Source organism: Macrotis lagotis, chromosome 1 (genome assembly GCF_037893015.1).
Source record: "Macrotis lagotis isolate mMagLag1 chromosome 1, bilby.v1.9.chrom.fasta, whole genome shotgun sequence".
Lineage (NCBI taxonomy): Eukaryota > Metazoa > Chordata > Mammalia > Peramelemorphia > Peramelidae > Macrotis > Macrotis lagotis.
In genome coordinates this window covers 898,988,433-898,998,736 of record NC_133658.1, presented here as the reverse complement: position 1 = coordinate 898,998,736, position 10,304 = coordinate 898,988,433, and the positions used below count along the sequence as shown (strand labels likewise).

Genomic DNA, 10,304 nt, shown 5'->3' with positions numbered 1-10,304 from the left:
GAGTTTGGGGTTCAAGTCTTCCTTCTGGAACTTCTTAGCTAGGAGAGCCTGAGTTCATCCTTCCATAAAAGCACTGAATTACAGAGCCAGAAAGGACCTCAGTAATGATTTAGCCCACTTCATACCTGAGCTGAAATCCCTCACTGTAATATTCCCAGCAAGTTTTCCTCCAGTCTTGACTTAAAAAGGGGGAGCCTGCCACCTCCCAAGGCAGACTGTTCCAGTTGGGGAAAATTTTCATTTTTAGAAAGTTTTTTTTCCTCCAATATCTAGATGAAATTTGCCTCATTGGGATTTGCACTCATTCCTCTGGTTCTATCTTGTGGATAATTTCTATTCTTTTCTTTTCATTTTTTTTTCAGTCAATGGGATTAAGTGACTTGCCTAAGGTGACACAAGCTAAGTAAATATTAAGTGTCTGAGGCCAGATTTGAACTTAGATACTCTTGACTCCAAGGCTGATGCTCTATCCACTGTGCCACCCAACTGCCCCCACCTGAAGGTTTCTTGAATACCTTTTATTTCCAGAAAACATTCTGGAGATGCTATGGGTAGAATTTGAACCTGTGTGGGAAACCCCATTGGATTTCAAATCCAACACCTTAACCACTCAGCCACCACAGCTTGGGTAGCTGGGGGGAACAGTGGTTAGAGCTCTAGCCCTGAAGTCAGGAGGACTGGAATTCAAATTGAGCCTCAGACCCTTGACACTAGCTGTGTGACCTTGGACAAGTAATTTAGCCCTCACATTCAGGGCCATCTCCACTTGTCCTGATCCATATCTGGCCACTGGACCCAGATGGCTCTGGAAGAGAAAGTGAGGCTTGTGACTTAGCACAACTCCTCCCCCCCAAATCCAATTCACATACTTGTCATGGCCTCACTTCCCCTGATATCATGGTCTCTTTTGAGAATGAAGGATAAACATCACCTTGTAGAACCACAAATTTAATCTCTGTTCCCTAGGACAGTCTTTCAGATTGGATGTACTCTCCTATGAGGTCATGTGGTAGAGTAGAAAGAACACTGGAGCAGAGGACCTGGGTTCAAATCATGTCTTAGCCATTTACAAACTCAGTTGACTCATTGACAAAATTCTGGTGTATAACTAGATGGGTTATGAGTTTTCTTTAACCCTTAACCTCCTTTTCCTCTCCTTCTCCTCCCCAGGTTCCTCATCTTTAGGGAAAATCTGTTCTTTCAACTTGATCCTCCCATGACTTCAGTTCAAGGTCCAACATGATCCTAGTCGCTTCTGGATACTCTCCAGTTTATCCACAGAGTCTTCCTTAATCTGTGACTCTTCAGGCACAACACAGTGCTCTAGGTTGGGTCTGACCAGGGCAGGGTGTGACAGAACCTGTCCCCTCCCTTTTTCTGGAAACCTGCTTTCTGCAACCCATTAGTTTTTGGCTGCCATATTCCTACCCTGAGTTTACAATCCACTAAAAACCCCACACTCTTGGTCAGAAACTATTGTTCTGCCATCTTACATTTGGGGAGGTGATTTTTTTTTTCAAACTTTCATTCTCAATGAGTTTATTTGATTCAGGCCAACGCTTCAGGCTGTCAAGATATTTTTGGATTCTGCCTCAGATTCAGTGTTGTGTTAAAATCTCAGTGAGTGCTCGTTAGAGCACTGCCCAAAAAGAAAATGAAGTTAGCTTGGCTTGGTTTAGTCTTCAGGGACCTATGCTGGCTTTCAGTAATCAGTGTTTGTAAGCTCATAGAATCATAGCTTTAGAGTTGATAGAGGTGGTAGAGACTATTTTCTACAATCCATCCTTTATTTTACTAATGAGGAAACTGAAGTTCAGAGAAGGCATTTAAGCATTTTTCCAAGCAGTGACAGAGGTCAAATTCAATCTCAAGCCTTTCAACTCCAAACCGATCAATCAGATATAAGAAATGATTTATATGTGCCAGTGCCAGTAGTTCCTTCCTTCCTGCCTGCCTTTCTCCCCCTCCCTTCCTCCCTCTCGCCCTCCCTTCCTCCCTCCCTTCCTTCCAACTTACCTGTGGAAGCCCTGTGCAAAGGAATATCAATTTTGATTGCTGAAACCTGGCAACATATTTTGGGGTTTACAAGACCCAAATCACTCAACAGGTCTCAGATCAAACCTCACTTGTGCTCTTTTGGGCCCTAATTGACTCAGAGTGAATGTCATTGTTTCTGTTTTCACAAGAAACCCTAAAGGTCTTCCCTCCCAGGTTGATTTGTTTTTCCTTCCTGCTATGCAAGAGGCCATTCTTTGCTTCATTTCTTTTTTTTAGTTTTTTTTTTTTGCAAAGCAAATGGGGTTAAGTGACTTGCCCAAGGCCACACAGCTAGGTAATTATTAAGTGTCTGAGACAGGATTTGAACCCAGGTACTCCTGACTTCAGGGCCGGTGCTTTATCCACTGTGCCATCTAGCTGCCCACCCTTCGTTTCTTTCTTACCTAGCCCTAATCATTGAATGGGCATTGTATTAGTCATACTAAAACCAGGGAAAGAACTTAGCACAAAAAGACCCACTACATCCAGGGCCATCTCCAGTTCTCCTCATCCATATCTGGTCATTCAACTCAGATGGTTCCTGAGGAGAAAGTGAGGCTAATGACTTTGTACAGCCTTCCCCTTTAAATCCAAATTACTTGATGCCATGGCATCACCTCTCTGATGTCCTGGTCCTCTTAGAGTATGAAGGAAACAGCAATGACAGATTCAACTCCAGGTCTTCCGACTTCAAACCAATCATTCAGGACATATGAAATGATTAATATGTATCAGTTCCAGTAATAAGCATGAGGGATCAATCAATCAATAATCATTTATTAACTCCCTACTATGATAATGAAGGACAAGAACCAAAATATACCAAAAACCACAACAAAAAACAATGTACCAGGCTAATCAATGGAGACAAAGACAAAAAGCAAACAAAAATAAAACAAAACAGTTCTTGCCCTCAAGGAGCTTATTTTCTGAAGGAGACAAAATGCATATATTTAGATATATGCAAATGACCCATGGGAAACAGGTCTAATATAGCATTAAGATGAAGAGCTGGGAGGAATCAAGGAAGACCTAATGGAGGAGATGGTATCTGAGTCCAGCCTAGAAGGAAACCAGGGATTCTAAATAACAGAGATGAAAAGGAAGGGCAGTCCTGGTATGGGGAACAGCCTGGGCAAAGACATGGAGACACATCAGGGAGTGTTGCACTTGAAAAGTAGAAAAGCTAGTCAGGTAGGCTTATAGAGTATTTGGAAGAGGATTGTGTAATAAATTAGGAAAGCAGGGCGGCTAGGTGGCGCAGTGGATAGAGCACCGGCCCTGGAGTCAGGAGGACCTGGGTTCAAATCCTGTCTCAGACACTTAATAATGACCTAGCTGTGTGGCCTTGGGCAAGCCACTTAGCCCCATTTGCCTTGCAAAAATAAAAAAAAAACTTAGGAAAGGAAGGGGAAGACTAAGACTTGAGCTTAAACTAGAGGGCATGTGGATCCTATAATAAAGAGAAGCAACCACAAGAATTCATTGACTGAGGTCCGACATATTATTTAGGGAAACTCCCACTGGCAGCTATGCGGAGCCCACCTTGGAGCGAGAAGAGTTCGGAAGAGGCAGGGAGACCAGTTCTGAGGCCATTCCATAGTCTAGAAGTGATGATGAACCGGACGAAGATGGTGAGCAGGAGAGAAGAGAGAAAGGAAGAGGTTGGAGAGATTGATAGAGCTAGAAATAACAGGCCTGAGCAGGGGGTAAGTAGGGAGGGAAAGGGACTGAGAATGAGGAATTGGCGAGGCCACTGAAGCTGAGAACTCAATGCCCTTAACAGTATATAATAGGGAAGTTGGGAAGAAGGCTGGGTTTGGGAGAAAGACAGCTTTGGTGAGTTAGAAATACCATGGGAAATGCTGTTTGAAATGTCCAATCATTAGTTGGTGATTCAGGCCTGCAGCCTGAGAGACCAGGACTGGATGCTTAGATCTATGAGTCATCTGCACAGGAGTGTCAATTAAATCTGTGGGAGTGGAGGAGGTGATCAAGTGAGGCATTACAGACAGAAAAGGAGAAGGCTTAAACCAGCGTCTTGATGTACACCCACAGCATCCCCAAAATGCAAAGAAGAGAAAGTGGCTAAGTATCCAGGGAGAGAAGGCAGTCATCAGCCTCAGATGGTGCTGAGCTATCAAGGAGAATAATGATGATGATGATGACTTTTGTTTTTGTCCTTTGTTCTGTGTCATCAGGGAGGTGATGCCATGAAAATCAGGTAAATCGAATTTGAGTGAGATGAGGGTGGGAGAGTGTATGTTAAGTCATCAGCCTCATTTTCTCCTCTGGAGCCATCTGGGTCCAGTGGCCACATATAAATGTGAGGCAATCAGGGTTAAGTGACTTGTCCAGGGTCACACAGCTAGTTAGTATCAAGTGTCTGAGGTCAGATTTGAACTCCTGTCCTCCTGACTCCAGGGCTAGTGCTCTATTTACTGCAACATCTAACTGCCCCATCAAGAAGAATAAGAAACTAAGAAAAGGCCATTGGCTTTGGCAAATGAGAAGTCTTTTTGAACTCTGGAGAATCAGTCACTCAACAAACATTTATTATTCCTGCTGTATGTCAGTCACTATGATAAACTCTAGGCAAACAAAGAAAGGTAAGATACAGACCCTGCATATGACTAAAATGGAAATACAGTAACCACGAATACAGCCTGTATCAGATTGCTGCCATGGGGAGAGGAGAGAGAAGGTAGGGTGGTAGAAAAATGTGGAACTTAGTAACTTGCAAAAGGATGAATGTTAAAAAGTATCTTTGCATGTAGTTGGAAAACAAAGAAAGAAAAAACAATAAAATAAAATAAATCTTAAAAAAGTTACAGACCTGTCTGCAAGGAACTTATAGTCTAAGGGGGAAGATAACACAGAAAAAGAATTTGAAAAGATGTGGGGAAAAGGTACCTAGTCAGGTGTGTGTTGTGTGATAATGAGGAGATCCAGGAGAGAATAGTTTCAGTTGAATGATGAGATCCCATGTCTAGTTGTGGAAAGTTTAAAAGAAAGTGAGAAAAGAGAAAGTGAGTTTGTTTGTTGTTGCACTTTGGGCTGAGGATAGACAAAGAATGAAACTGAAAAAGCACGGAGATTAGGATGATAGCTTGAGGGGATGTAAGGGACCAGTGAGGGCCTTTGAAAGTTGGATGAGACTTGAATACGTAGACAGGCAGCCAGAAAGGAAGGAGGAGAAAGGGAGTGATTGAAGATTAGATAAAGAGGGGACCTTCTAGGGGAGAAGATGCACATTTATGTATCGCTTTCATAAAGCAGTCTTCACAAAAATCCTGGGAGTAATACCACAGAGAGTCTGTATCATAGCCCTGGTCCCACAGTTAGCAAACAGCAGAACTAAGATTTCAGCCCAGATCTTCTAGTTCCAATCTAATCTTATTTTTTAAAATTCAATTTTATTTTATTTTATTTTCAGTTCCAATGCTTTCTCTCCCTTTCCTCTTCCCTCCTTCACTGAGAAAAGAAACAAAAAAAAAAACAAACAAAATTGTACAAATATTTATAGTCAAACAAAACAAATTCCTGCACTAGCCATGTCCAAGGGAAAAAAAAGCTTCAATTTGCACTCTGATTCCATCACCTCTCTCTCTCTCTCTCTCTCTCTCTCTCTCTCTCTCTCTCTCTGGAGGTGAATGGGCAGTTTTTATCATGAATCTTCCAGGACTGTGGTTAGCCAATCTCCTCATTTTACAAATGAAGACGCTGATGCAGTGATTCCCTTAAGGTTACTCAGATGATTGGGACTCAAACCCAGTCCTTCATCCACCATATCCACCAGACAAAGAAGAAAGTGATTTCCCAATAGCAGCAAAACATCCCTGACTCAGAGAGAAGTTCCTCTGGGGAGATGAGACACAGAGCATCTCATAGAACTGAATACAAAGGGCAAGCAGAGCTGGGGGCAGCAAAAAAGGCATCTGTGTCTTCCCCTGCTCACTCTTGTCTCTCTCTGTCTCTCTGTCTCTGTCTCTGTCTCTGTCTCTGTCTCTCTCTCTGATGTGTGTGTGTGTGTGTGTGTGTGTGTGTGTGTGTGTGTTTGCTTTTGTCTCCTCCACCATTCTCTTCCCCAGGGAAAACTTGCCTCATTACTGTAAGTACTCGTTGCCAAAGCAATTTGCAAGAACCAAGTAATGACACACCTGGCCTTTGAATGGCAATTTCAGGTTTTGGAAGCATCTTACATACGTGATCTCATTTAAGCTTCTCAACAACCCTGGGAGGCTCCGACCAACAAACTACCTTTGATTAAACACCTACTAGGTGCTAGGCAGCCCTGAGGATAGGAAGCAAAGGTAAAGCAGCTTTTGCTCCCAAACAAATTATATAAGCAAACCACAATATAACTAATTGGCTAAATGGCCTTCAGAACCCCTCTCAATCAGTATTTGTTAAGCACCTACTAGACTCACAAATTCATGAAACATCCCATATTTGGGGGGCACAGCTAGGTGGTGCAATGGATAGAGCACCTGGTTTGGAGTCAGGAAAACTCTACTACCTGAGTTCAGATCCAGTCTCAGACACATTAGCTGTGTGTCACCTGATTGTTTGCCTCACTTTCCTCATCTGTCAGATGAGCTGAAGAAGGAAATTTGTAACCACTCTAGCATCTTTGCCAAGAAATCCCCAAATGGGGTCATGAAGAATCAAACCTGACTGAAAATGACTGAACAGTTGCATTCCCTTGTTTATCTCCTTTCCTTTCATTTCCCCCTTTTCTTCATTTAAATGAGAGAATTCCTTGTAATTTTCATTGTTCATTTTAACATTCCTCTTAGCCACTGCTTCAGACTTCTTCTCTCCTAAGTCTATAAAGTTATGTAGTCCCCCTTAGCAAACCAAACAATTTTCCTAAATACAAATCCATCTGCCTTTCTGCTTAATCCAATTCCAGGTCATGCTTCACCTTTAGGGACTTGTGCATCCAATTTCATGGCATAGACTAAACAATAGTCATTCTTCATCCACTTGGTTTTTCTTGTGTGTATAGTTAAGTACATTTTTTAGGATTTTTTTGGTTCTCATTTTAGACGGTCCAAAATATTTCAGGGCTAGATGTAACCAGCACAATGTCTACTAAGAAACAGGAGCACTCAGAATAGTTCCCCTTCTATATTTATCAGTCAGTCAATCAGTCAGTCAACAAGAATGTATTCATTGTTTTCCATGAATCTATGCTTCAGGGATCCGACCCTATATCCCTATTCTCAGTGTACAATCTAATAGGGAAGACAATATATAAACAACTAAGGGCAAACAAAATGTGGACAGGATAAATTGGAAATAATCAAGAGAGGGAAAGCATGAAGTTTATGGAAGACCGGAAGGGTTTTTTGCAGAAAGTGGGGAGTCTCCATTTTGAACTCCGAACTGGATCTTCTCTATGACAATAGCATCATGATCAAATCCTGCTTCTGAAACTTATTATTAAGGCAGTTTTGTGGCACAGTGGATAGATAGAGTAGGCTAGGTCTGGAGGCAGGAAGTGATGAGTTCAAGTCTAGCCTCAGTCTCAGACATTTACCAGCTGTGTGTTCTTGGGGAAATCATTCTACCTCTGTGTGCCTAATTTTCCTTCTATCTATCTTCCAGGCTTGTTGTGAGGCGCAGATGAGATAGTTGTAAAGTGTCTAGTAGCCATTATTATTGTTGCTGTTTTAAGCTGTATTACCTTGAATCAAAGTCATTCGGCCTTTGTGGACTACAGTTTTCTGGCCTGAATGATGAGGAGGTTGGATCTGGTAGAGTCCCTTTGGGCCCCCAGCTCTACATGATCCTAGATTGCAGAAAGGAGAGTGTAGGGGTTACCTTGAGAAAGGGTGGCTTTCCTGTCATCTTCTCTCACCATCTTGGAAGAGTAGGGAGGATGACCACTTGTCTGTTGTCCAGAGTGGCTCTAGGGGGGGAGGGAATGAGTTCTCAAGTCAGATTACTGAGGCCCCTTTCAATTCTGAGATTCTAAGCTTCTCCCATTCTAATATTGACTACAGAAAAATGGTCATCAGTCCAACAATGATGCTAGACGAGAGTGACTGAGTCATCATTCCTGTAGGTCCTTGAGTGGTTCCTTCCTTCCTCTGACAGTTCTCCTTTAGAAAATTACTTTTTGCTATTCTTACGTTGACAAACATTATCAGACATGAGCGTTTTCATATCCAAAAAAGAATAGGGAAAGATGATTGTCTAGGAAACCACATATCTCTTTAAAGTACAGGTTGTTTTCATTAAAAGCACTTAAAATTCAGTATTAGTGTGTCAAAAGCCAGTCTGCTTGTCTGAACCTCTTGTCTTTTCTGTTCATTAAAAATGTTTCATTGAGTTCTCTCTCTCTCTCTCTCTCTCTCTCTCTCTCTCTCTCTCTCTCTCTCTGACTCTTCCTTTCTCTCACTTCCTCCTCACCCCCAAAACAAACAAATAAACAAACAAAAACTCTCTTGTAATGGATATGTATAATCAAGAAAAACAAATGCCCTAGTCTGCATTTCTAGTGTATCATCTCTCAGCCAAGGGTTGGGAAGTAGCTTCACAAAATTCTTAAGTCTCTCTTTCTAAAAAATTTATTTTTTCAATGACCAAAAATCCATTTTTTCTCCTTCCCAAGAAAAAGAAAAACAAAATTTTTGTAGTAAATATGCACAAACTACTCACTCTCCTGGTTTTGCTTACTTTACTTCGTATTAGTTCATAAAATCTTGGATTTCTCTACAGTCATTCTCTTCTTCATTTTTTAGTTTCTTATTATGTTCTTTATCTATTTCACAACTGACGGACAACTTTTAGCTTCCAAACTGGGCAGTTCCCTTCTTGAAAGTTCAGACCACAGCAGTGCTGGGACAGGGGAAGTACGAGGTAGGTGGAGAGAGCTAGAGGCCAGTCATTGCCCCCAGCTGGCCAAAATGCTAGGAAGCTAATCCTTTCACATCATGAAGCCTGAACAGATACTTCCAGAATATGTGTGTGTGTACTTGACTGAGTTCATTTAGCTAGATTATTAGATTTGGATTCAAGAAAGACCTTAGTTTAAATCAGACATTTTCTAGTATTATGACTCTGGACAAATCCTGATGTCCTGGGATCTCTGTCTTCCACCATGGACAATCCCAGAGTCTCTCCTTTCATGGGACCTTGTTTTATGAGATTACTCCCCTAAATCTCCCCTTTTCCTGTTAAAAAGATACTTAGCTTAATTGTTTTTTCTTGTAGAAATGCTGTAGGCTCCCTCTCAATTTTAGCGCTCTGGGAAAAAGGCCCATTTGCCCCACCCTAGACACAGCTTTGTTGGGAGTCCACCCAATCCTAGAACTCCTTCCTTCCACTAAAATGATTTAAAAGATTTGGCTTGAGGGGACTTTTCTACTCCCTGCCTTGTGCATATTTCATGGGGCTTGCCCAGGCACCAAAATTCCAGGTTAGAGCTCTGACTCTGTGGACATCAGATTCAAAAGCAGAGTTTTTGAGTGAGGGTGTGGTGGGGTAAGAAGAAGGTCAGTCCTAGACTTCAGAAAAATTACTTTGGCAGTTGAGTACAGAATATACTGTGGAGTAGGGAGAGGCAATCAGAACAATGAGCAAGCTATTGTGACAGTTCTGGTGAATCCCGAGGAGGGTTTATTCTCGGAAAATGGCTATGAGTTCAAGGAAACATTCATGAGACATGTTGTGAATGTAGAAGGACAAAATATGACAATGGATTGGATGGGGCAGATGGAGAGAGAGAGATATTAAGAATGACACAGACGTTGCCAGTTGGAGTAACTGAAGGATTGGTGATGTCCTTGACAGCAAAAGAGGAGATGGGAAGAGGCGGAGAAAGTTTTGGGAAAGAGGTAATGAATTCTGTTCTGGACATGATGAGTAAAGTAGAGTGGCAGGTTGGATAGAGTACCAGGCCTGGTGTCAGGAAGATCTGAGTTCCAATGTGACTTCAGACTAACTGTGTGACCCTGGGCAAGTCATTTACCCTGTTTGCCTTAGTTTTCTCATGTGTCAAGTGAACTGGAGAAGGAAATGGCAAACCACTCCTGTATATCTCTGCCAAGAAACCTCAAAAGGGATCATAGAAAGCTAGACACAACTGAAATAACTAAATAACAACAGCACATCTGGCTTCATATATATCCAAAAGGTAGTTGGTAATTCACAGTTGGAACTTAGGTGGGAGGTCAGGATTAGATGGATCAAAGTATCAACTGCATAAGGATGCCAATTGAATCCATAGGAACTGATGAACAGAGGGAGAAGAGAAA

At 41.9% G+C, this 10,304-nt stretch overlaps 1 non-coding gene across 1 annotated transcript; it reads right to left on the bottom strand.

The window, feature by feature from the left end:
* Window positions 1–543: 543 nt before the first annotated feature.
* TRNAS-UGA (transfer RNA serine (anticodon UGA)) lies at window positions 544–624 on the bottom strand. Its single transcript has one exon. It is a non-coding gene; the product is annotated as a tRNA-Ser (tRNA).
* Window positions 625–10,304: the final 9,680 nt, after the last annotated feature.